The sequence below is a fragment of the Monodelphis domestica genome, chromosome 1 (genome assembly GCF_027887165.1).
Source record: "Monodelphis domestica isolate mMonDom1 chromosome 1, mMonDom1.pri, whole genome shotgun sequence".
Lineage (NCBI taxonomy): Eukaryota > Metazoa > Chordata > Mammalia > Didelphimorphia > Didelphidae > Monodelphis > Monodelphis domestica.
Genome location: NC_077227.1, coordinates 106,351,752 through 106,375,647, shown reverse-complemented (window position 1 = coordinate 106,375,647; position 23,896 = coordinate 106,351,752). Strand labels below are relative to the sequence as shown.

Below are 23,896 nucleotides of genomic sequence, written 5' to 3'. Positions count from 1 at the left end.
TCTATTACACTGATCCTCCTTTCTGTCTCTTAGCCAGTACCAAATTGTTTTGATGACCACTGCTTTATAGTATAGTTTGAGATCTGGGACTGCAAGGCCACCTTCCTTCGCATTTTTTTCCATGATTTCCCTGGATATTCTTGATCTTTTGTTCTTCCAAATGAACTTTGTTATGGTTTTTCCTAATTCAGTAAAAAAGTTTTTTGGTAGTTCAATGGGTATGGCACCAAATAGATAGATAAGTTTGGGTAGGATGGTTTTTTTATTATGTTAGCTCATCCTACCCATGAGCAAGCAATGTTTTTCTAATTGTTTAGATCTAGTTTTAATTGTGAGGAAAGTGTTTTGTAATTGTGTTTATATAGTTCCTGTGTTTGTCTCAGCAGATAGATTCCTTTTTATATTGTCTAGGGTGATTTTAAATGGAATTTCACTTTCTAATTCTTGCTGCTGAGATGTGTTGGAAATATCTAGAAATGCTGATGACTTATGTGGGTTCATTTTGTATCTTACAACTTTGCTAAAGTTGTTGCTTATTTCCACTAGCTTTTTAGTTGATTCTCTGGGATTCTTTAAGTAGACCATCATATCATCTGCAAAGAGTGATAGCTTGGTCTCCTCATTGCCTATTTTAATACCTTTAATTTCTTTTCCTTCTCTAATTGCTACTGCTAGTGTTTCTAGTACAATGTTAAATAATAGAGGTGATAATGGGCATCCTTGTTTCACTCCTGATCTTATTGGGAAGGCTTCTAGTTTATCCCCATTACAGATGATGTTTGCTAATGGTTTTAGGTATATACTATTTATTATTTTTAAGAAAGACTCTTCTATTCCTATGCTTCTAGTGTTTTCAGTAGGCATAGGTGTTGTATTTTTTCAAAGGCTTATTCTGCATCTATTGAAATAATCCTGTGATTTTTGTTGGTTTGCTTGTTAATATGGTCAATTATGTGTATGGTTCACCTAATATTGAACCATCCTTGCATGCCTGGTAAAAATCCTATCTGGTCATAGTGAATAACCCTCTTGATCACTTGCTGGAGTCTTTTTGCTAGTATCCTATTTAAGATTTTTGCATCTATATTCATTAAGGAGATTGGTCTATAGTTTTCTTTCTCTATTTTTGACCTGCCTGGCTTTGGAATTGGTACCATATTTGTGTCATAAAAGGAATTTGGTAGAACTCCTTCTTTGTTTATTCTGTCAAATAGTTTGCATAATATTGGGATTAATTGTTCTTTGAATGTATGATAGAATTCATTTGTGAATCCATCTGGTCCTGGGAATTTTTTCTTAGGGGGTTCTTTGATGGCTTGTTCAATTTCTTTTTCTGATATAGGTTTGTTTAGGTAGTCTATTTCTTCCTCTGTTAGTCTAGGCAATTTATATTTTTGTAAATATTCATCCATATCACCTAGATTGCCATATTTATTGCCATATAATTGGGCATAATAATTTTAATGATTGCTTTAATTTCCTCTTCATTTAAGGTGAGGTCTCCCTTTTCATTTTGGATGCTGTCAGTTTGGTTTTCTTTTTTTCCTTTTTTTCATTAGATTGACCACTACTTTGTCTATTTTATTTTTTCAACAAGTTTCTAGTCTTATTTATTAAATCAATAGTTCTTTGACTTTCAATTTTATTAATTTCTCCTTTGACTTTTAGGATCTCTAATATAGTCTTCATTGGAGGATTTTTAATTTGTTCACTTTTTAGGGTTTTTTTTAAATTTTCATGCCCAATTCATTGACCTCTGTCCTCTATAATTTGTTAATATATGAATTCAAAGATATAAATTTCCCCCTGAGTACTGTTTTGGTTGCATCCCATAGATTTTGAAAGGATGTCTCATCATTGTCATTTTTTTCAATGAAATTTTTGTTTCTGTGATTTGTTTTTTAACTAACCAATTTTAGAGAATTGTATTGTTTAATTTCCAATTAATTTTTGATTTACCTCTCCATGTACACTTACTAATTATAATTTTCATTGCATTGTGATCTGAGAAGTTTGCATTTATTATTTCTGCTCTTTTGCACTTGTTTGCAATGTTTTTATGCCCTAATACATGGTCAATCTTTGTGAATGTACCATGTGCTGCTGAAAAGAAGGTATATTCCTTTTTGTCCCTATTTATTTTTCTCCACATATCTACTAACTCTAATTTTTCTAAGATTTCATTCACTTCTCTTACCTCTTTCTTATTTACTTTTTGGTGTGATTTATCTAGTTCTGATAAGGGAAGGTTCAGGTTTCCCACTAGTGTAGTTTTTCTATCTATTTCATCCTTGAGCTCCATTAGTTTCTTCTTTAGATATTTGGATGCTATGCCATTTGGTGCATACATGTTGAGTACTGATATTTCCTCATTGTCTATACTACTTTTTATCTGAATGTAATTACCTTCCCTATCTCTTTTGACCAGATCTATTTTTACTTTGGCTTTGTCAGATATTATGATTGCAACGCCTGTCATCTTTTTACCAGTTGATACCCAATAGATTTTGCTCCATCCTCTTACTTTTACCCTATGCATGTCTACCTTCCTCATGTGTGTTTCTTGTAGACAGCATATGGTAGGGTTTTGGTTTCTAATCCACTCTGCTATTCACTTGCATTTTATGGGTGAGTTCATTCCATTCACATTCAGAGTTATGATTACGAGCTGTGTATTTCCCAGCATTTTGGTTTCCACTCCTAGTCCTTCCTTTTCTTCTTTCACTATTTCCTTATATACTATTGTTTTGTTTTTAATCAGTCCCCCTAATTCCCACACTTACTTTACTTCCCTTTCTACCCTCCTCCCTTCTTCTTCCCCTCTTATTTTCTTTACAGTATTTTTAAACTACCCCCCCACCCTCTCCCTCCCTTGTATTGCTTCCCTCCCCATAAGTCTGTTTGTTACCCTTCAACTTCTCTATAGGGTGCAAATCAATTCTCTGCCCCAATAGATTTGATTGTTCTTCCCTCTTTGAGTCAATTTCAATGTACACAAGAATTAAGTATTTCCTGTCTCCAACTTCTTTACCCTTCCAGTGTATTGATGTTCCCCCCTCCTGCCATGCACTTCTTTGTGACATATAAATTTACCCCCTTTAGTTTCTTTTCCCATTTCTCTTTGTATTAACCTCTTTTTTTAGCTATAGTTGTATATATATATATGTATATATATTTATGCATACATCTATCTATGTACATATTTATGTCTTGGCATTTCATCCTACATAGTTTGTCGCTGTTCCCTCTAAGTATAATTCTTCTAGCTACCTAAGGGATGATAATAATTTTTAAGAGTTACCAATGTCCTCTTTTCTTATAGGGATACATATCATTTTAACTTATTGGGTCTCTTTAAAAAAAAAAGTTTTGTTTTGTTTTGTTTTTCTTTTTCCCCCCTTTCTTAATTACATTTTGATGATTCTCTTGAGTTCTGTGTTTGGGCATCAAATTTTCTGTTCAGGTCTGGTCTTTTTCTTTACAAATTCTTGGAATTATTCTATTTTGTTAAATGACCATACTTACCCTTGTAAGAATATAGTCAATTTTTCTGGGTTGTTGATTTTTGGTTGTAGACCTAGTTCCCTTGCTTTCTGGAATATCATATTCCATGCCTTTTGGTCCTTCAGTGTAGATGCAGCCTGATCCTGTATTATCCTCACTGTGGTTCCTTGGTATCTGAATGACTTCTTCTTAGCAGATTGTAATATTTTTTCCCTTGGTCTGATAGTTCTTGAATTTGGCTATAACATTCCTAGGTGTTGTCAGTTGGGGATTAAGTACAGGAGGTGATCTGTGGATTCTTTCAATCTCCACTTTTCCCTCTTGTTCTAGAATATCGGAGCAGTTTTCTTGGATAATTTCCTTTAGGATGATGTCTAGGTTTTTTGTTTTGTCATGGTCTTCTGGTAGACCAATGATTCTTAAGTTGTCTCTCTTGATGATTTTCTAAAGCTTCTGTTTTGTGAATAAGGTACTTCATATTTTCCTCAATTTTTTCATTCTTTTGATTTTGTTTTATAATTTCCTGCTGCCTTGTGAAGTTGCTCATTTCTAATTGTTGTATTCTGGTTTTTAGAACCTGGATTTCACCCCTAGCTTTTTAGTCACCCTTCTCCTTCTGATCTTTAATCTCCTTTGTCTCATTTTCAAGCTGATTAATTCTGGCTTTCTAGACACTATTTTCTTGTTTTAGTTCAAGTGCCTCTGTTTTAAGATCACTTATCTTGTTTTTTAAGTTCATTTCCCAGTTGTCTTCAGCCTCTCTTAATTGTGTTTTGAATTGTAATTTGAGTTCTTCCAATGCCTATGTCCAATTCTCTGGAGTTTCTGTGTTTTTGCTTGGTGTTTCTTCATCCTTTTTTGTTACCTTTGCTCTTTGTTCATTGCCCAGATAGAAGCTGTTGATTGTAATTTCTTTTTTCTTTTTCTGTTTGCTCATATTTGCTCTTTCTTTTCCCCCTGTTGTTGCCTGCATTCTTGCTCCTCTCATTATGTTTTGGATCTGAGGTTTTGGCCTTTTATGTCAGTCTTCCCCCTTCAAGGTTAGTCAGCAAATCTCTCAGTGCAGTCTGTGGGGGAGGGATGTTGGAGCTTGAGCTTCCCTGCCCTCTGAAGGCTTTAATGAGATTAAGTCTAGCTAGTTTGAACTTGTAGAGCTGGATGTGCCCTGAGGCCAAAACCTTGGGAAGGGGGTTGGGGGGATGTGGAATATCTCTGCTGCTGCAACTAGGCTGCCCATTCTGCACTTCTTCTCCAACTGCTTCCCCACCACCTGTGTTTGACGCTCTGAGCCTGGCACAGCTTTTCCCACAAGGCACTCTCTCCAGACCAGCACCCTTCTCCGCCCAGAGGTTTCAGCTATGGCTGGAGGCTCAGCACTCTAGATGGGGGAGGGGTCCTGGGACCTTCCTTCTTCCTTCCCCTTAAACTCGAGTGTTCTCGAATTCAGGCTTTTGGGGGCATACCTTTTAAGTTGAGTCCAGCAAGAGGGTTCCTTGGCTCTGTCTTGTTGTTAGGTTTGATTTTCAGTTCCCTAGGAGCATTTAGTTTATAATCCATAAAGAAGGATTTTCAGAGGTCTGAACTTTCACTGCCTCTAAGTCACCATCTTGACTCTGCCTCCAAAATTGAAGTAAATTATCTCAAAGTTCCCTTCCATCTCTGAATCATGATCCTATGATGCTATATGTTTTTATTTGAAGTTTCACAGATTTACAATCTTGTATTTTGTTCTGTCAGTTTTCTTATACTTCTCCACATCAGAATATCAAATTTGCCATTTACTTTTTCAAAGAATCTACTTCTTCAGAGATATTCTTGCATTGTTAGTGCTTAATTCTATTTCTCATTTTTTTAAGTTCTTCTCTGAGAGCTTTACTTTTTTACCTTATTTCCCCACCTTATTTTTCATTTTAATTCTTGTATGTAGCTCCTCTAAAATATCCGAGTGATTTGAGCAGTTGTTGAGGTGTGATTTTTATAAGTCCAGCTATAATTATGGTAGCACTTTTTTCATTAAAATCTATTTCTTTCACTTCAATAAATCACTAAACATTTATTAAGTGCCTACTATGTGTCAGGCACTGAGCTAAGTACTGGGGATATAAAAAGAGTCAAAAGACAATCCTTGTCCTCAAGGAGTTTATAATCTAACAAAAGAAATAACATGTAAACAAATATATACAAACTACATGTATTTGTTCATTGTTTTAGGATCCTTTTCTTGTTTACTTATTTCATTAGTCTCTCTGATGATTTTTCTGTAATACTTTCCCTGTGAGTACTTCTTTCCTCTCTTCTCTTTGCTATTCATTGTCATGTGCTCTAATTATTCTGCCACCTGGCTGCCTCATAGCTAGCATTTATATAGCATTTTAAGGTTTATAAAGTACTTTACACATGTTAATTCATAAGAGTAGGTGTGTGCAATGGGTGAGTTATTATCCTCATTTTACAGATGAAGAAATTGAGGCTGAGTGATTTACCCAGGATCACACAACTACTAAGTGTCTAAGGCAGGATTTGAACTCAGGTCTTTCTGACTCCAAATCCTGTACTCTATCCAATGACCCATTATATAAATGTTAAGTATCAATATCATTGTTGCTATTCAACATGCTAGAGTAACATGGGCAAATCTACAAAATCAGAACATAATAGTAAGTCAAAAATTAGCCACCTAGATCAAAAAATTAACCAGAAACAATAGGGAGAATAGGGCTAGATTACAGTTAGTATGAAAAAAAAATGTGAAGAGTTTAGTGAATAGAGCGTTCCTTATGAGTCAACACTGGCATGGAGCCAACTAAGCTAATGCTCTTCTAGGCTGCATTAGGAGACACAGAGGGTCCAGAATACAGATTAGATGCTTATTATATTTTTCCCCTATAGGCCAGGAGAAAATTGGAGGAATTACATTCAGTTTGGGACACCATACTTTAGGAAGGACATTGGCAAGCTAAAAAGCATCCATAAGAAGGTTGACCACAAGTATGGTGAAGACCCTTAAGTTCATATCATATAAAAATTGTTGGAAAAGATTGTTTAGCCTGAATCAGATCCACAGACATGTGCTATAGGGCTTCAAGTATTTCAATGTCATTGCCATGAGGAGGATCAGACTTGTCTACTTGACCCCAGAAGACAAGCCTAGGAGCAGATGAATTGAAGTTGAAAGGAAACAAATTTAGATTTGATGAAAAGAAAGACTTGTTAACTATTCTTGCTATACATAGGTGGAATGGGCTGCCTCTGGGAGTAGTGGGTTCTTCTTCACCAGAGGTTTTCAAGGCAGGGCTGGATTAGAACTTTTTGAGAATGCTGTAGAAGAGATTCTTGTTCAAGTATAGTTTGACAGAGAGTTTCCAACATGCCTTTTAACTCAAAGCTTCTGAGAAATGAGTAGAACAAAGCCAAAGTTGGAAAGGAAGACATGCCTATTGTGAATTTTAAAACTATTCCACCCTAATCAGACCATTCTTTAGAAGATCTGATTTAGCTATTTTCTGATCAATAACAATGGAGATACTTGGAATAATAGACTCAGGTCTTGGAATACCCACATTCTCCACCCTACTCAGTTTAACAAGATTTTGAAAGGTCTGCATCAAACTCAAGATTTAATTATCTGAGGAGATGACCTTCAACAGACATGTGCAAAAAAAGAACAGACCTCTGGGCTGTCCTAAGTCAAGCTAAGTCCTCACTGGTACAGATGAGTTGCAGAAAAGTGATGTAAAAGCATCCATATAAGGCATGTCAGTGTCCGCCTCTTTCTCTTTCCCTGGCTAGCAGCGTGCTAAGCGTTCCCACATCTTGGAGTGTTGGATGTTGAGTTTGCCCTGGAGATGATTTCAGGTTCAGGCATCTTAGGTAAGCCTCTTTGGAGGTCAAGCTGATTCTTTCCTCCTTCACACTCAAAACCTTACTTTCTAGATCTCCTATCTTCCTGCCCCTTATTAACCCCTTCTTTCCTCCTTCTTCTTAAAATCTTCTCTACTATATCAATTAAATAACCATAAAATTTGGCAGTTGACTTGGGTATTTTATTATTTGGGATTCACCCTTTACACTCTGTAAATTCAACAATCAAATCAAAATATATTTTTCCAATTATAAAGTATTTAACAAAATCAATTCAAATAAAATAAAACATAAATAATGTTAATATGTAGTTTTCTAAATCAATATGCAGCTAGCAGGGAACTTTATGTATGGCTTAATGGCCCCAGATTATATTCGAGTTTGACATCACTGCATAGAGAGGCTGTATATGTCTTGTTGATCTGATATTTATTTCATAGACTATGACCTGTCGTATAAGTGAATTTGTACCATACTGAGTTTTGTTATAATGAGAAATTCTAGCGTAATCAATCTAAAGGTAAAGGGGAAGCAATCTTACCTGTCCTCATTCTTTTTCAGATGAGGAAATAGGAGTCTAGGAGGCTAAATAATTTGTCAAAGGTCGCACAGATAGTAAGCATAAGAAATGGGAAATGAAACCAGGTGCTCTGACTCCCAAATCAGCATTCTTTTCACTGTTGCCTTTGTACCCTGCTACTTCCTCTTGGGGATCAACTTCATTTGAGAGAGAAAACTCAAAAATACAAGGAAGAAGGGGTTAGATTTGGAATCAGAAGATCTGGGTTCTAATTCTGGAAGAGATACTTACTAGTTTTATAGCCACATACAAGTCAATTAATTTCTCAGAGCCTCAACTTCCTGTTTTGTAAAATGGGATTAATATGTATACTTCCAACTCATGGGCTTCAAACCTTCTAAAATAATGGAGTGAAATTCCATAAGTTCCTAGATGTAAAGCTGGAAGAAAACTCAGAAGTCACTGAATCTAACTCAACATTTTATAGATGAGGAAACTGAAACCCATTGCCTTAAGTGACTAGTCTAAGATCACCCAGCTAAAGTACTCTGGCTCCAAATTCAGTGCTTTGTTCAATACACTTATTACAAGGAAAGTGTTTTGCAAACCTTAAAAGAAGTTAAAATGAGTTTCGACTGATAGTGTTGCTCAGCAAATCAGCAATTTCACTGACACAGAAATTTCACACTACTGATGCAAACGAATAAACAACCATTATGGGACACAGAGGAGTTTAAATATCTTGCCCAGGTTCACATAGCCAATATGAAGGACAGAGTGGTGTATACAGTACGGCCAAGTCAATGAGCATTTGTTAAGTTCCTACTATATACCAGGCACTACATAGAGTGGTTTCGGAGCTGGCCTTTGAGTCAGGAAAACCAGATTTTAATTGTTGTTGTTGTTGTTGTTGTTGTTAGGGGCAGCATGGCAGATAGGTGGCTATTTTTTGTTTCTTTTACTGTCAGAGCCACTGAAAGACTGCTAAATATCCAGAATTCTTGACCAGAAATAGCTATAGCATATCTTTTGAATAGCCCATTATTTATTATCTTGAATAACCTCCAGTGACTCCTTGCCACCTTCAGGATCAATCTTCTATTGAGCATTCAAGATTCTTCACAAAAAATAATTAGCATTTACATCATTTTTTTTTACTTACAATATATTGGTTCTAACGCAAATAGTGGTAAAGGCTAGGCAATTGGAGTTAAGTAACTTGCCAAAGGTCACACTGCTAGGAAGTGTCTGAGGCCATATTTAAACCCAGGACCTCCCATCTCCACACCTGGCTCTCTATCTACTGAACCATGTAGCTGTCCTCTTAAAATCAGGTTTTAAGAGGGAGGTTGCAAGTTGCAAGGTTTCAAAATGCTTTACGTGTTGTCTCATTTGATCGTCACAACAACCCTGGGAAGTAGGTGCTCTTATTTTTCTAATTTTGCAGATAAGGAAAATGAGGCAGGCTTAATTGATTTGCCTGGGATCACACAACTAATAAGTATCTGAATCTGGATTTGAACCCAAGTCTTCCTGTCTCCAGGTCTGGTGCTGTATTCACTGTTCCCCCTCGTTGGCCCCCTCCTACCTTTCTGACCTAACTTACTCATCCCTAGGTATTCAGTAATCCAATGCTATTGGACACCTTATTGCTCCTTAAATAAGACACTTCTCCCAAAGACAAGGATTTTCATTGGCTGTCCCCCATGCTTAGAATTCTTTCTCTTCTCATCTTTGCCTCTTGGCTTTCCTGGCTTCAAGTCCCAACTAAAATCACACCTACTACAAGAAGACTTTTTTCCAGTCTCAATGCTAATGACTTCCCTCTCTTTATTATCTTCAATTTATCCTGTCTATATCTTGTTTATATATAGTTGTTTGCATATTGTTTTTGCCTTTCGCATCCCCCCATTAGACTGGGAAGTTTTTGAGAACAAGGGCTGATTTTTGCCGTGGGTTTTTTTTTTTTTTGTAACCCAGTATTTATTTAGCACAGTCCCTGGTACACAGAAGGTTTTTGAAAATTCAATCCTGTTGACTAGTGTAAAAGTTAAAATTTGGGGGGAAACTGAGGCGGGTAGAAATCAGTTTCTCTCTGCAAGGAGTATTATATTTTTACAGGTTTATTAAAGGTTGAGAATTTGAGAATATACAAGTAAGAGAAGCACGTGCTAGGTAGGCTGAGAGGCCCATTCAAGTTTCACTCACATCATGAGACGCATCTGCTCCAAAGCGGAAGTAGGAAAGAGGACCCCGTAGCCTTTACAACCAGGTTAAATACCCCATCTCCTCTCGGCCCAGGTGAGGTTACAAGGCATTCTGGGAAGTGAGCAAGGACTTCTGGGGAATGGAGTCCTGGATTCAAGTCTCCATTTTTATACTAGCCCAAACACAAGAAGAAGACTGCCCAATGAGAGCTTGAGGAAACTCTTACATGGCAAGCCACCAGCTCCTTACTCTTTACCCACAAGTTTCTTGATGGTTCTTCTTGATCTCCTTTGTATAAAGGTTCTGAGACAGAGAACCATGTTTAAGGAGTGTGTGTCTGCCGCCAGTTCTCCAGAATCAGAGCCCTCCCTATAACTGTGTCATTGGGCAGATGCCCAGGCCAGCCACCATGGCTTGGAAGGGGCTCAAACCAGCAGCAGTAGCAGCAGCAGCTCCTATGAACTGCTCTCAACCCTGCTTTTCCACTTTCCTCTCTAACTCTCTAGTTTGTTCTCTATTCTAAAATAGAAGAAGGGAGTGTCCCAAGAACCAAAATAAAATGTGCTGCTTAAGCAGGAATACTTGGTGCTCTTGGTCAGTTCCTTCCTTCCTCCTTATTGGCATTAGTCATTTGGCTTCAGTGCCTCACACTTGACTTCTCCACTACCTGGTCATTAATGGGCATTTGGCCAACCACAACTGTGTAAACCTTGGATGAAAACTATAGGTCTGGTTTCAACAGAGTCTGGTAGCTTCTTGTCCTCCTCAGAATTGGAAACTTCTAATTCAGAAGCTGAATATACTTCTAACTGCCTATGACTGACTTTTAGTGTAGGTTTAAGCTGTCTCCTTGGTGCTAGACATCTCTGGATTCAGATCCAAAAAGCAGACTTCCAATTTTTGATTCAATCCATTGAGTTGTTTGGAAAACTCCAGTTTGGAGATGCCATCCCAACAGAAAAGACCTTCCTTAATAACCATGTAAAGGCATGCAGTAGAAATTGATCCCCTGCTTCAGGGATTTTATCCAGTATTATTGGAAACAAGCAAGCAAGCAAGTGAGCAATTTTTAAGTACCTAACATGTGCCAGGCTCTGGAGATAAAAGGCAAAATGAAACAGCCTTCAAAAAAATCTGCAAGAGGTGTGTGGATGGGGAGGCAGTTGATCAACATTTACATCTACATTTATATATAAAATAGCTTTAAAATAAATATGAAGGAAAGAATAAAGCAAAGGAGAACCATAGACCAGTTATCAGTAAAAAACACTAATTCAAAAAATTTAAATAAATCTTGACGAACAAACTACAGTTATTCATCCAGGATATCAGACACTGAGACCAAGTCAGGTTTATACTATAAATGCAAGGATGATTTGACATGAGGAAAACAATCAAATTAAAAACAAAAATACTCCCAAATCATGCTTATCTCAAGAGATTTAGAAAAAACCTTTGAAAAGGTGTGACGTTTGTTTATGCTTAAAGGTATATATAAGGAAATTGGCAGTTTGGGGAGAAGGCCCCAGCAACAGAAGCAATCAAGAAAAGTTTTATGTAGATGGTGTCACTTGAACTGAGCCATAAAAGAAACTAATAATTCTAAAAGTCAGAAGTACATTCCTAGCATGGAAGACAGTCATCACAAAGATTCAGAAAGAAAATACAGTAAAGATAATGGCACAGAACCAACCTTTTGTGAAGGTGTTTTAAGTTGGAGCCCACTCTCTCCCCAAAACTGAGGTCATAGGAGCATGGACACATGTATGGAGGTAGAGAGAAGAGAGGAATGCTTTATAACTTCCATTCTTCCTATATCTTCTCAGAAAATATCCCTTTGTAAAATCCAGTTTATATTCATTGGTTCAATGATTTTGAGGTGTTAATCATTGTTATTTGGGGAATTCACCAGAACAATAGCTTGAGATAACAAAATTGGGGGGGAAATGAGCAGGAAGTATAACCAGGTAGGTTCTGGAGGTCCACTTCATCAATGTATGTGGGTTAAGTTCAGGATCAGGCTGTATCAACTGCATCCGTACCCTTAGGCAACTTGAAAACAATTTCTCATTGTGCAGAACACTAGACTATGAGATGCTGATGTGTCCTAGTGGAGGGAGTTTCTACACTCTTCCTGCAATGATGAAATCACTGGTCTAGACAAAAATATTGTTTTGGTTTTTCTTACAGTATAATACAGTATTTTGTACATTTCACTGGAGTCTCCCTTGGGGGGCTTTGGATTTAGGAATTTGGGTGAGGAAGAAAGAGGAGAGGGAAAGGAGACTGTTTGATGTTTGTGGGGATAGGGTAAGGGGTTCATCCTTTTGATGGAGCCAGAAGTACAGACTTGTTTTTCTCATTTGCTTGGACGATTGGGGGTTTCTGTGGTTCTCTTTCTAATGGCTTCCATGACAGTTATGTGGGATCCAAAAGCTAACTTTCCTTCTGCTCTACTTTTGATTTTGAAAATTGAACCCAATGTGTGGTCCTTCTAAGGACTCTGGAGAGATGAATCCCTCATTCCTGGCTATTCAATTCATTCATTAGCCTGACTGTTGTATGCCTTACAAGCCCTTCTCTGCTGTAAGCTTGGCTCTGCCTCTGATGGTTAGAAGCATTTTCTTTGTAATAAAACAAACCATTCTTGCGGAGCCTCCCATGGAGGAGCCAGAGATGTCTTTTTAAGGGAGGGACTGGTGTAGCTCTATGGCACAATTGTGGGTTTTCCCTGGGTAGATGAGTTTTCCTACTCTTCCCAGAAATATTTGAAGTTGTGAGCATGAAGCCTGCTGAAATCTGGGATCAAGAGCTATAAAGGGCTCTAAGAAAATAAGCAAGCAAGTAAAAGAAGCCCTTGCAAAACTTTCCCTTTGAAAATGCTTAGCTTATCCTTCCATCCCACACACCACTGTCCCCCCCCCAAAAAAAAAAAGCCTGAAAGATTCCATGAATCAGACACAATGTTTTCCCTCATGAAGTTCTTGTCTTAAACCTAACTGTGACCTGTATTTCAAAGGACCTTCCATCTTGTAAGGGACTCCAGCTCTAGATTCACAGGAAACCAAGATCATCTTGTCATTGGACTTTCTCTCTCTCTCTCTCTCTCTCTCTCTCTCTCTCTCTCTCTCTCTCTCTCTCTCTCTCTCTCTCTCTCTCTCTCTCTCTCTCTCTCCCTCTCTTTCTTTCCCTCCCTCTCTATCTCTCTGTGTGTTTCTATCCTCTCCTTCTCTGTGTCCCTCTCTCTGCCTCTGTCTCTCTATCACTCTATCTCTCTCTGTCTCTCTCCTTTTATGTCTCGCTGCTTAAGATCTCCCCAGTAACTAGCTCTCTTTTTTTTAAAAGACATTCAAAGTACGTTATAGACATCAGGCTTAGTATAACAGTTAAGTTCCTGGGCCACAGTAAAAAACTTAAAATGAAAATTATTCAAAGAGAGACTCACATTAACAACCCATTATTCCCATGATATCTAGCTGGCAAGTCACAAAGTTCTCCTGATCACCTCTGCTACATAAACATGTCTCAGAAAAATACTTCTGTATCTCTAAAAGGAGTAAGAGTTCAATTCAATTTAAAAACCATTTATTAAGCACCTTCTACATTCAGGGAACTTTGGTAGGCACTGGAACTACAAAGACAAACCCTACTTCCAGGAGCTTACTTTCTACTAGCTGATATAAAATCTAATCAGTCAGCAAGTTTTAAGCACCTAGGACATTGTGCTAAGTTCCTGGGATCTAGATAAAGCAACTATTAGGAATATGATTGATTAGTAATTGCAAATAATCCCTACTTGCAAGGAAGGACATTCAGAGGACTGGAGTGTCTATCTATCTGTCTATATCTCTTTATCGATTTAGGCAAAATATGTGTATATTTATAGATGTTGATATAGATGTATTATGTATAGAATAAATCTAAAGAGAATAAGTCCAAAGGAGTTAAATACAAAGTAATTCTGGAAGGAGGGAACTAGCAATTGAGGGAATCAAGAAGGATTTGCACATGGAAGATGACGTTTGACCTGCATCTTGAAGGAAGAAAGGAAATTGATGAGGCAGAGGGGGAAAGGGAGTATATTACAGGCTTGGGGTGGGGGGAATTAGTACAAAGGCATCAAGATGGGAAATGGCCCACTACATAGAGTACTGAACTTGGATTCAATTAATAATTGAATCCTACTGCTGACACTGTCCAGAGTAGAATGTGCTGCCTGAGGAAGTAGTAGTTTCTCCCTCACTAAAGGTCTTTAAGCAGAAGATGAGAAACCCCTTTGGGGGGATATTGCAGAGAGGGTTTTATTTGGGGATGAGTTGGACTTAGTGGCCTTGAAGATTCCTTCCACCTGTGACGCCATGTTCTAAAAGCATAAAGATGTGTGGAGGGGGCAGCTGGGTAGCTCAGTGGATTGAGAACCAGGTCCAGAGACGGGAGGTCCTAGGTTCAAATCTGGTCTCAGACACTTCCCAGCTGTGTGACCCTGGGCAAGTCACTTGACCCCCATTGCCTAGCCCTTACCCCTCTTCTGCCTTGGAACCAATACACAGTATTGACTCCAAGATGGAAGGTAAGGGTTTTATTAAAAAAAAAAAAGATGTGTGGAATGTCTAGGAAGAGTATTCACTAAGTGCTAGTAATTCCCACTCCCCCACCTGTGTCACCACACACTTACTATCCATCTACTGAGTTCAAGAAGCCTGTGCTATATACCTTCAAAGCAGGTTGCTCATAAGTGTTTAACATTAGGCTCCCCAGGGGGAAGAACTACCCATGACATATTTTAAACTTACTCTGCATTATTAACATTTTCTCCTTCACTTTCTTAAATCTTGACAACTACAAATAAAGTAATCAATTAAGTCCTGATTTGTAGCATTTAATTCCCCACATATGTATGCTACACTAAAAATGAACCATCCAACTCTACTGAGAAGGAATATAAAAGTCAATGGGATTTAGCCCCTGCCAGAAAAGTTTAATTAACAATATAAGGTAATGTCTACTGCTGCCTCTCTATTTCCCACCCCTCCCCCACAAACATACACCACAGTGCCTCAAATGGAGCTGATAAATAGCGGGTGTTCATAAAGGCTTAATAGTAGATTGAAGCAACTGCTGGTGACAGGAAGACCTAATATAACTTACCCCGTGACAGACAGAATCTTAGGGCAGAGGCCCTGGTCAGGTCTCCAGTGATCTAATTCATCTGCCTTAGCACAAAGATGATAGGCAGGAATGATATGCAACATTAGATTGTTCCTCTTTTCCTTTGTGTTAATCCTTCCAAGTCTTAAACCAGACTCTTCATGGATGCGTCTGCCTGTAAGATCTACATTCAGGAACTATTCTTGGGAGTCGAAGGGTGGGAGGGAGATGTTTAGTAGTTGTGATCATGGGTGGGAGCATCCAGGAAGGGAATGGAGGGTTTAGGTTGTCTCTTACCCTCCCATCTCAAGCTGTACATAATTGATATGATGCAGATGTCACTGTGCCAATTATGAGGAATAGCCCTTGATGAAGTTTATTTAGAGGCTCTCAACCTCCAAATTCTGATCTCTATCCTTCCTGGGAGTATAGGACCAGATCACAAAGCCCCTCAGCTTGGTCCCCACTCAACAACACCCAATCACAAGATTGGGATAATCTTGTGTTTCAGCCTATCCCTCATGAGCCCCCATCTTTGCTTCATTTACCAGACTAAGCCAGATGACCAAGAATTCAAAGCAAAGACATGGAATGGAACAGAATAAGGCAGGAGCAGATAATTGAGTCTGCTATTAAATGCTATTGGCACCAGAGAATCACAAAACTTCAGAGCTATAAAGGATCAAAGCAACCATTTAATACAATCTGTATCTGAAAAAAAATATCCACTGTAACATACTTGCTAAGTGGTCAGTCAGCCACTGACTAAAAACCTCCATTGTGAGAGAGTCTACTAGGTCCTAAGGAAACCCATTCCACTTGGGGATAATTCTAATTGTTTAGAAGTGGATTTCCCACCTAACACCAAGGCTAAATTTGCCCTTTGGAACTTCCATCTAATGGTAAACCTCCTAAATCTCTAGCCTGCTCTTAACTTTAAGTCTCTATCATTCAAATCCTTCTTTTTCTTTAGATTCAGGCCACCATCTTTTCATGACTTCCTAGAAATCACAAGCCTCTTCCACAAAATTGCCCTGATCCCTCTCGTTTAAAGTTGTTTCTCTTTTCACAGATTTTTCATATAACACTTTGCCTATATCTGTCTTTTGTCCCCATCAAATCTTACTTTCTATTATGCTTATTCATGTTCTCTTAACAATAGCCCAATAAAATGTAAGTTCTTTTAAAGTAAGGAATGAGCCTTTTTTATCTTTATATACCTAGTCCTAGGATAATGTCTTGCATAGAAGAGGCATGTAAGAAGTATTTTGTTAATGGTCTTCCTTCCTTCCTAGAAGATAGGTGGTGGTATACACTTGTCTATGCAAGTCACATTCATTAAAGGATGCGACTGAGACAACCTGGTCTTCAACATGTGGTCTGAGGACATCTGCTGGCCTGGTAGGGTTCTCCAGGTGGACCAAGATGACCACTTGGGAAAGCAGCATGGTTCAATGGAAAGAATACAAAATTTGGAGCCAAAGGACGAGGAATACATTAAGCAAACCCTATAACCTTTCTGGGCTTTGGCTTCCTGGGTTGTAAAATGAGAAGAATGGGTAGATTAAATGACATCTAAGATTCCTTATAGATCTAAATCTATGCTCCCACTGTCAAAATAAATTCTTAGAAATAGCAAACAAGAATGAATGCATGAATGAAAAAGTACTTATTTCTAGGAATTACTCTTTGGGAAACACTGTGCTACAGGATGGGGATACCTATAGAAAAATTAAACAATTCCAACTCTCAGTGAGTTTATATTCTAATGGGGGAGATAAAATATATAGGAAAATTCCACTACAGGTCACATGAAGAAACCTACTAATCAGTCCTTAAGCCCCATCCAGAAGCCCAGGTGTTCTGGATGGCACCACAGAGTAGAGTCCTCTCTGACCTCAGGAAACTTGCAATTAGAAGGATAAGGCCAATATGTGAATAGCTATGATACTAGACATGCAATAAAATGCAAGATCTCTGAGGACAGGGATAATTTTCATTTTTGTTTCAGGACCTTCATGCCTAGACTATAGCAGACATTTAATAAATGCTTAGTGTTGAGTCACACAATATAAGATTAATATGCACCAAATGGATGGCACAACCAGTATTTGTTGGTGAAGGGCAAAAGAGGGATGTATCTGTGCAGACTGGGTAGAACAGAGAAAAGTCCATCAGCTAAAATACATTTGGAAGTCAAATTGGTGGAGCAAATAATTTAAGTTTGAGTCCACTTTCTCCAAAGTCAGAGGTTATATAAGAGAAAGACTGGCCTCCAATGTTGAGTGAAAATGTTTCTATGTCTGTTTTTGCTATATGTTCTCTGCAAATATATCTTTGTAAAAGATAATTGATGTTGACTGGTTAAGAGATACTGAGGCACTAATTACTATTGATTAATATTGGAGAGAAAATACTTGGAATCTAGGCTTAAGACAATAGCAATAGAAAAATAGCAGTAGAGAAATGCCCCATCCAAATAAGGAGCAACTGTAAGGAAGAGATACATCTTTAAGCCCTCTCATAAAAACTAATAGTGTATGGTGGATTGAAAGGTTTATCCAGAGTCTTGACTACACTAAATTTAGGAGGGTTTGAATGTCAAACTAAGGATTTAGAGGAGGTACCCATTTCTACTAACCATGGGTGTCCCCCAAGGGTCTGTCCTGGGTGATTATCTTTTCACTCTATTGTTTCATTTGGTGATCTCAGCTACCATAGAGTCAATGATCATTTCTATGCAGATAATTCTCAGATATAGTTATCTACTCCTAAACTTTCTCCCATCCTGTAGGCACTCATCTTTAAATGTTTGTAATGTCCCATGGAAGAGATGTGTTGAACTCAACATGTCCCAAACTGAACTCATTATCTTTCCCCCAAAAGCATCCTCTCTTCCTAACTTCCTTATTGTTGTTAAGGATAACCCCATCCTACAAGTCACCCAGGTTCACCACTAGTCATCTTTGACTCTTCATTCTCTCTTACCTGTAAAAAATTAAATTAGTTTCTACTGATAAAAGTATTATATTTTATGAGGTTTATTAAAGATTATTAGAAATCAAGTATACAAAATAATAAACCACATGTCTAGGGCTGATTAGCCCATTCACATCTTACTCACTACATCTTGCCATCTCTGAGTAGAGGAAGAGAGAAAGGCCAAAGTAGGCATTACAGCCAGTTTAAATACAAATTGTGATCTTGCCCAGGTGGGGACTCAGATGAGATTATAGGGAATTCTGGGAAGTACCAAGGACTTCTGGGGATTGAAGTCTGGAGTTCAAATCTCCATTTTACATACCCCAACCCAATACCATACTACTTCCTTCTGTGACACTGTTGTCATCCTGGCACAGATGACTTCATGCCTGAATGCTATGATAATCCCTTTAAGGTTGACCTCTCTGCCTCAAGTCTTGCCTCACTCCAACCCATCCTCTATTCAAATACCAAAGAGATTTTCCTAAAATGTAGGTCTGACCATGTCACCCCACTACCCAATAAACTTCAGTGGCTTTCTAATTCTTTTAGGATAAAATACAAAATCCTTTCTTTGGCTTTTAAAGGACTTCATAGCTTAAGCCCTTCTTACCTTTCTACCTTACTTCCCTCCATGTACATTATGATCCAGTGATATTGGATTCCTTGCTATTCATCAAATTAGTTATTCCATCACCCACTGTGCCTTTTCACTGACTATCCTGCATGCCTGGAAATCTCTCCTTCCTCAACTTTGTCTCCTGGCTTCCCATGCTTCTTAAAATCTCAGCTAAAATTTTACCTTCTCCAAAAATCCTTTTTGAATCTGTTCTCCCTCCCTCCCTTCCTCTCTCTCTCTCTCTCTCTCTCTCTCTCTCTCTCTCTCTCTCTCTCTCTCTCTCTCTCTCTCTCTCTCTCTTTCTCTTTCTTTCTCTCTCTCTCTCTCTCTCTCTCTCTCTCTCTCTCTTTCTCTTTCTTTCTCTCTCTCTCTCTTTCTCTCTCTCTCTCTCTCTCTTTCTTTCTCTCTCATACACACCTACACATGCATATATCATATAATTTCCCCATACATGCACACATATATACACATATAGTAATTATAGATATATAGATAAAGTATATGCTCTATATATGGTCATATGTTCATTAAAGGCAATCTGAGAGGGGCAGTAATAATAGAGGTGCTGCAATGGTTAGAGTGTGGGGGGGAGACTGGAGTTAGAAACACCTGAATTCAAATGTAGCCTCAGACCTATGCTAGCTATATATGATCCTGGATAAGTTATTTAACCCTGTTTGTCTCTGTTTCCTCATGTGTAAAATGACCTGAAGAGGGAAATGGCAACTACTCCAGATCCTTTGCCAAGAAAACCCAAAAGAGATCATAAAGAATCAAACATGACTGAGGACACAAGACACTTCTCTCTCTCTCTCTCTCTCTCTCTCTCTCTCTCTCTCTCTCTCTCTCTCTCTCTCTCTCTCTCTCTCTCTCTCTCTCTCTCTTTCTCTCTGTATACATATGTACATACACATTTATGTATATATATAGAGAAATACATATATGTACACAATACATATATACACCTTACATGTACTTAGTTGTTCTTTCCATTACATGAAAGCTTCTTGAGGGCAGACAAAGGGGTTTTTTATCCACAGTGTTTCGGATAACCAGCACACAAAAGGCACTAAATACTTGCCTATTCATTGACTGGATTGAGAATTCCCCTATTAGAGGAAAGTAACCAGGAGATTATTGAGAGTAAAGAGGCAATTCCCCTGTTCCCCTTCTAGTCTTTCTTTTATAATATTAATAACTAGATGATGATTCTGGGATCATTGAAAATTGCCAGGAACGCCTCTGTTATTATTATTGGTGTGTGTGTGTGTGTGTGTGTGTGCATGTGTGTGTGTGCATGTGTGTGCCTGAGCACGTATTTAATGGATTGTGACTTCCCAGGACTCTGCCAGTAAACTCAACCTGGCACTGGGAGGCCCTTTGAAATCTGTGGCCCAATGGGTGCGGCATCTGTGTATAGTATTGTCACCAAAATAGAAAGTCCAAGGAAGGCAGGTCCTTCCTCTGGCTCCCTTCCCCTCTCCACCCTCCCTTCTCCACCACCTCCCCCACCCCTTATATTGCATCCACACAGAGCTGGCCTCACTAAGGATTGGGACAACGGGAGTGAACAGGCTTTATAGGGTAAAAAAAGTAACAAAGGCAGAGATGAATATGCAGTATTAGTAATTATACTGTACAGCTTCCAATTTGTATTTCAATATGTCATTTCCATAATAAAACTGCAGAAGCAGGGGTGACTAATGACAGGGACTCATGTCTGAGAGGTGGGGTGGGGGGAAGGGTCTTTTTTGCTTAATAACAAAACTGCCTTTAGCGACAATCTCTTTGGAGTCAGATTGTCTCTTTATAGGGCGCCTTAGTTTCAGGAGGCTGAGCCTACTGGCAAAGTCCCATTAAAACTCTGAGGCGATACACCAGGCAGGCTCCCCTGCTGTGAATTAACCAAGTTGTATCAGGCATTTATTGTATAGAGTTACATATTGGGGAATGTGATTTAAAGTGTCTCCTAGCCCTGGACAAAGACTTTATCAGCAACGTATCCAAGTCTAAATGATGAAGAACCACATTATAACATGGGGGTCCATTGAATTTTGAGGATCAGGTCCAGAAATTCTCACCACTTTGGCTTCTCCCAAAGGGAGCCTTTGGAACTAGGTCTATACTGGAGACTAATGTGTATTCATCTGAGAAGATTGTAGGCTAAATGCCAAGGATAATCTTGGGAGTTCAGCTTTTGGTGGGCTCAGAGACTGACTAGGTCTGGGGCTCCCAGAATCCAATTTAATGGTCTACAATCTACCCCACATCCATCCATCCTCCTCCCCTCACTGCTTTCCTTCCTGGTAACACAAGGCAACTATGTCCTCTACCGATCAGATCTGAATTTCATTCATTCCTTTATTTATTTTTGTCCAGAAGGAGCTGGCAAGGCTTGCAGATCAAAGAGTGGGCATGAGATAGTCAGATTAAAGTTCAGAGTTAGACTTTGTTGAGTATGAAAATGTGTAATGCTTCAGATAAAATATCATAGGATGAATCATTTGGCTAATATAGCACAGTTTTCATTTGTTTAAATAATATCTAGGATCCTAAGATTTAGAGACAGAAAGAGATTATCATGTCCAACCCCCTCATTTTACAGATGAGGAAACTAAGACCCAGAAGAGTCAATCAAGAGAGCATCGTGGTCACACAGGTAGTAAAAGTGCTTAGTTAGAATGAAGACCTGGCCAGGTCCTCTTGACACTCTACCATGCTCAAGTTCCAGACTAATGAACTTTACTTTTGATTTTTGAAGTTACCAATGCAAAGCAACAGCCGCAACAACAAACCTCTAAAATTACACATACATCTGTGTTACTAAATAACTTACCTATTGTAGTATAAACCTGGAACATTTGTGACACGCCTCAAGCAGGCAATACATTAGAATTAATGGGAATGAATGCTCATTAGAATTATCCCTCAAGGAACATTTGGCAAAGATCCAGATACCCAGGGAGGAGTAAGAGATAATGTGATTTCCCCTAGCCTAAAAAAAATAAATTCCTTCCTTCCCTCCATCCCACTACCTACTTAAGCTGTAGTTTTCTCTCTCTTTTTCTTTCACTGTCAGATTCCTTGAATGAGTATTCTATAATTCCTTCATCCATTCTCTCACCATCATCTCACTCCCCAGCCCTTTGGAACCTGGAATCTGGCTTTAGTTGTCATTATCACTGTCACTTTCTTTGAAATGTTGTCCTCCAAGGATCCAAGTTCTATGAACTTTTCTTCGATTTCCTCAACCCATCTGCTATTTAGAGGGGTTCACTATCGTCTCCCTTTTGAAACTCTTCCCTGGGGTTTATTATTTATTATTTATCCCTGGTTTTTCCCCTGCCTCATTGGCTGACTTACCTCTCTTCCTTTGCAGATATCTCTATCAAATTGCTTACCTTCCCAGTAAGGAGGGGAGGAGGGGAGAAAGGGAAAGAGGGAATTTGGAACTCAAACTTTTAAAAACTGAATGTTAAAAATTATTCTTACATGTAATTGGAAAAGTTAAATATAAAAATTTTCACTTGAAAAAATAATTTTTTTAAAGTACCTGTTCAGCTTTCTAGTTGGTAGCAGCCATTAAGTAAGGTAAGGGTAAGCCAGGATGAGGGCCTACAAATACATTCAAAAACTATGGGAGAAAAGGCACAGCATGTGGTTCCTCCTAAGGGTGTGCTACTATTAATACAGTCAGTAATCTGTCCTTCCACTGAGTCCTCCCAGCCTAATGGACCCAACTGTTTGCAGACTAGGATATAAGACCAAGCAAGATTATGTCATCTACCATATTGATTATGTCAGCTACCATATTCAAGTTCACAATAGTAGGTGAAAGTGTCCAGTTCCCAAGGGTGAACCTGTGCATCATGGTGTCAAACAACTAAAGTTTGCCAGAAGCCTTCATTCTGTAGCAGAAAAGCATGCTGGTCACAACTATGGGGTCCTAAGAGTCTTGAACTCCTACTGAATGGGAAAAGAATTCAACCTACAGATTCTTTGAGGTTATTCTTATTGACCAATTCCATAAAGCCATCAGCTGAAACTCCAAAATTCATTGGATCACCAAGCCATGGCACGAACACAGAGAGTTGCATAGTCTTAACTCAGCTGACTATAAAAGCCCAGGTCTTGGAAAGGGTCACAAGTTCTACTACACCATTAGGGGATCTCATTCTGCTGTTTGAAAAAAGCACAATACTCTCTATCTGTATAGATACCACTAATTAAGGTGCATTAATTTGTAAGCTTAATATTTAATCAACAAAATTTAAGACTTAAAAAAAGTGCCTGTTCATACCCTTTGACTATCAATTGGAGAATGGCTCCTATTCTTACACATTTTAATCAGTTCTTTTTGTACCTTGGAAATAAGACCATTACTAAAGAAACTTGTCGCAAAGATTTTTTTCCCCAGTTAACTACTGCCTTTCTAATTTAATCTGTATTAGTTTTATTTGTGAAAAAACTTTTAAATTTTATGTTAGTAAATTGCCCGTTTATCTCTTGTGAATATTTTTTATCTTGAATAGTCGTGAATTTTTCCCTTGTCTGTGATTTCAAAGATAATTTCTCCCATGCTCCTCTAACATCATAGAATTGCTGTGAAATTCAAATAACATATAAAAAGTGCTTCAGAAACTTTACATTGCTGCCAAATCATTCTAAACTATAACTCTGAACCTATATGTTTCTTAGCAATTTTATTACCTCTTAATAAAGTCTAAATTCCATACTCTGATAGGCAAAGTTCTCTAAAACCTATCCTGTTTTTCTTGCCTTATGTTCCATCAATTCCCAATACTACAGCCAAACTAGAAAATCCCTTTTCCCTTCACACACACACATTTTGTAGTTTTCCATCCCCAAGGTGAAGGCTTTACTTGTTTCTTTTAACCTGTATCTTCTATCTTAGAATCAATACTAAGTTTTGGTCTCAAGTCAGAACTGTAGTAAGGGCTAGGCATTTGGGATTAAGTGATTTGTTCCAGGGTCACACAGCTGGGAAAGTGTCTGAGGACAGATTTGAACCCAGGACCTCCCATCTCCAAGCC

General features: G+C 38.3%; 1 pseudogene; it reads left to right on the top strand.

Moving 5' to 3' along the window:
• The first annotated feature begins 22,449 nt into the window (after window positions 1-22,449).
• Window positions 22,450-23,068, top strand: LOC130457096 (60S ribosomal protein L15-like; annotated as a pseudogene).
• Window positions 23,069-23,896: the final 828 nt, after the last annotated feature.